Below are 3452 nucleotides of genomic sequence, written 5' to 3' on the forward strand. Positions count from 1 at the left end.
GAAGTAGGATTGCCCAACCTTTCTTCCGAGGAGTGGCTGGTGGGTTTGAACCGCCAGCCTCCTGGTTAGCAGTCAAGTGCTTTAGCCACTATGCTACCAGAGCTCCTTTATAGTTTTAGGTTTCACATTTAAGTCTTTGATCCATTGGAGTTAGTTTTGGTGTATGGTGTGAGGTACAGATCTTGTTTCATTTTTCTGCAAATAGAGACACAATTTTGCCAGCACCATTTGTTGAACAATCTCTTCCCCGTTTAGTGGATTTTGGTCCTCTGTCAAAGATCAGCTGACCATAGGTCGATGGATCTATTTCTGGGTTCTCAATTCTTTTCCATTGGTCTATGTGTCTGTCATCATACCAATACCGGCAGTTTTGACTACTATGGCTGTATAGTAGGTTATAATATCTCACAGTGTGAAACCTTCTACTTTGTTCTTCTTCAGTAATGCTTTGCTTATCTGAGGTCTCTTTCCTTTCCATATAAAGTTAGTGACTGGTTTTTCCATATCCTTAAAGAATGTTGAAGGGATCTGGATTGGGACTGCATTGAAGGTATAGATTGCTTTGAGTAGAACTGACATTTTCACAATGTTCAATCTTCCTATCCATGAGCATGGGATGTTCTTCCATTTATGTAGACCTCCTATGGTTTCTTTCCTTTTTTTTTTTTAATTGTGATTTGGGTGAAGATTTACAGAGCAAATTCAATTTCCATACAGCACTTCACATATACTTTGTCTCATGTCACTGACCACAGTTTACCACAATGCAACAGCTCCCCCCACCACTTCCTCCCCATAGTTACCTCTTCCCAGTGTCCATCCCTCCATACATTCCTGCCCCCTGAGCTGTCTTCCTGTGTATAAGCAGCCCTTCTTTCTCCCATGGTTGTTCTCTCCAAGGAGTGTATCTACTTGAGGTAAATGTTTAACTCATATGCTTTTATTTTGCTTGGCTAGAAACCACAGGTATGGGTTCAATTCCAGACCTGAAGGGCAGCTAGGGGCCACAGTCCAGTGGTTCCACCAGGCTCTATTGGACCAGAAAACCTGGTCCCCACCTTTTTTTTTTTCTCCAAATGATTCTGAGTTTTGTTCCACATTGTTCTGCCTGTCTATCAAGGATCTCCTATATAGATTCCCTTCCAAGTGGATAACAGTGGTAGCCGGGCACCATCTAGTTCTTCTGGTCTCATAGTTGTATAGGCTGCAGATCAGATGGTGTACCGGTCGCTAGGAGTAATTGTTTCCATGAATTTTGGTTTTCTTCATTCTTCTTTGCTCTTGACAAGGAGAGACCCATCGTTGCATCTAGATGGCAGCTTGCTAGCTTTTAAGATCCCAGTCACTACTCGCCAAAGTAGAAGGTGGAACAATGTTTTGTATAGTATGTTATGCCAATTAAGCATGATGTCCCCTGAGACTATGGTCCCAAGCCTGCAGGTTCAACTACTCAGTCCCTCTGGGTAGCTGGCTGTGACCAAGCAGTGACCACAACCTTGCCCCTTGTCAGCTCTACTATACACCTGGGAATTCTGATCATTCACATAAACTTATAGGACCATTGTCTGCCAACCCTATATATGTTCTTGGATACACTCCCCATTTCATAGACATACCTAATCGTTTAGCCTATCCACCCATCTATCCACCCATCTATCCATGTTTGACTTCACTGACAATGCAGTACTGTATGTGCAAAAGGGTTCATATTTGTTGTCTGTACCTCCCATTTACCTCTCTTTGTCTTTTTCATCCTCAGTGGTGCCATATTGGTCACTTACATTTGGTACACTGCCCTTCTCTTCACCCAAATCAATACTTATTTCTATCTATCTAACAGCCTTCCCTCCCCTCCCACCCTGGTAACCAACAAAGAAAATTTCTTCTATAGATAACTTTTACAGTAATGGAAAAAAGGGAAAAAGAAGAAGAAAAAACAAGAAAACCTGCAATATATGGGGATAGGGCACTAAGAAAAAAAATGGGGAAGGAGAATAACAAATGAAGAAAAAAAATGGGAAAAATGCAAAAAGAAAAATAAGGAACAGTGTTAACCATGAGAAAAAAGGGGGAAAAGAAAAAAACCTTAAAAAAACAAATTTCAACCAGGCACAGGGAAAAGAAAAAATGCTGAAAACTAGGACCTGGTAGAGAAAGATTAAGAATAATAATAAAAAGGACAAAAGTATTAATAATATTAGTTGTTATAAAACAGACAAATACAAGCAAACTAATCACCAGAAAAAAGAAAGCAAAAAAGAAAAACATAAAAATAAAAAAAAGGGAAAAAAATTGGAGGACAGGGCAGGACACCCAGGCTCCTTCTGAGCACACAGACTGTGATGGAGATCCTGTAGGCCCAGAAGGTAGGTGGGAATGGGGGATGGCCACACCTCCATTCACCAAGCAGGTGTGGAGTATAAGAGTAACAAGAGGAATGTCGTACCTTTTCAGTCTTGTAGGTCCAGAGTGTCCTTGGGGTTGCTGGAAAGCAGAATGTGTTCTTAAGCCCCAGGAATCTGCGAGAGCACTGTCTCTTTAAATATCCAAAACAGTCAAGCCACTTTTTAAACCTTCAAAATGGCGGCATCCTCCAGACTGGCAAAAGTCCACAGTTCAGCCCACCTTTCTCTTCACCTTCTCCATTTGTTCACCAGCCACTGTGCACAGTCCTCCGTGAGTCCCTGGCTAGCAGGGCTGATTTTTAGGTTAGTTCTTAGGTCCTACCACCACTCGGCAATCTCCAAGCTGCCTGTGCTGTCAGGATCACTCAGGATCACTGCCAGACCACAGCTCCGTATGTCTCCTTTTTTGTTATTTTCATGCAAATTCTTCTGCTAGTTGGGGTTTAGTCTGCTTCTATATCCTTCCCTTCAAGGCTCAGGAGTCCAAGATTATCCTCTGTGTCTGTGTTAATTGGTTTCCCTTTTCTTTGTTGAAGAGTGTCTGTGCAGTCTTTCTAACTAGTCCACCATCTTGCTGGAACTCTCTCCTATGGTTTCTTGAAGTAGTCTTTTATAGTTTTCTTTGTACAGGTCTTTTTTGTCCCAGGTAAGATTTATTCCCAAGTATTTTAGGTCTGGTAGCATAATGCCTAAGGCATTTGACTGCTAACCAGAAGGCTGGCAATTCAAACCCACCAGCCAATCCTCGGAAGGAAGGTTGGGCAATCTACTTCTATAGTGATACCACCTAAGAAACACAAGGGGGGTCGCTATGACTTGGGGCTGACTCAGGGGCACATAACAACAACAACAACATTGTAAATGGTGTTGCTTTCCTTACTTCTTTTTCGGCAATCTCTTTGCTGGTACAGAGGAATCCAACTGATTTTTAGGTTCATATTTGTTGTCTGTATCTCCCATGTACCTCTCTATGTCTTTCTCATCCTCAGTGCTGCCATATTGGTCATCACATTTGGTACATTGCCCTTCTCTTCACCCAAATCAATA

General features: G+C 42.0%; 1 protein-coding gene across 1 annotated transcript in view; it reads right to left on the reverse strand.

Annotated features, from left to right (window-relative positions):
- The window catches only part of BBS7 (Bardet-Biedl syndrome 7), a 111699-nt gene that overhangs the window by 3677 nt on the left and 104570 nt on the right, over positions 1-3452 (reverse strand). The window lies entirely within an intron of this gene.

The sequence above is a fragment of the Orycteropus afer genome, unplaced genomic scaffold (genome assembly GCF_000298275.1).
Source record: "Orycteropus afer afer isolate SDZICR_OR568_19922 unplaced genomic scaffold, OryAfe1.0 scaffold00162, whole genome shotgun sequence".
NCBI classification, from domain to species: domain Eukaryota; kingdom Metazoa; phylum Chordata; class Mammalia; order Tubulidentata; family Orycteropodidae; genus Orycteropus; species Orycteropus afer.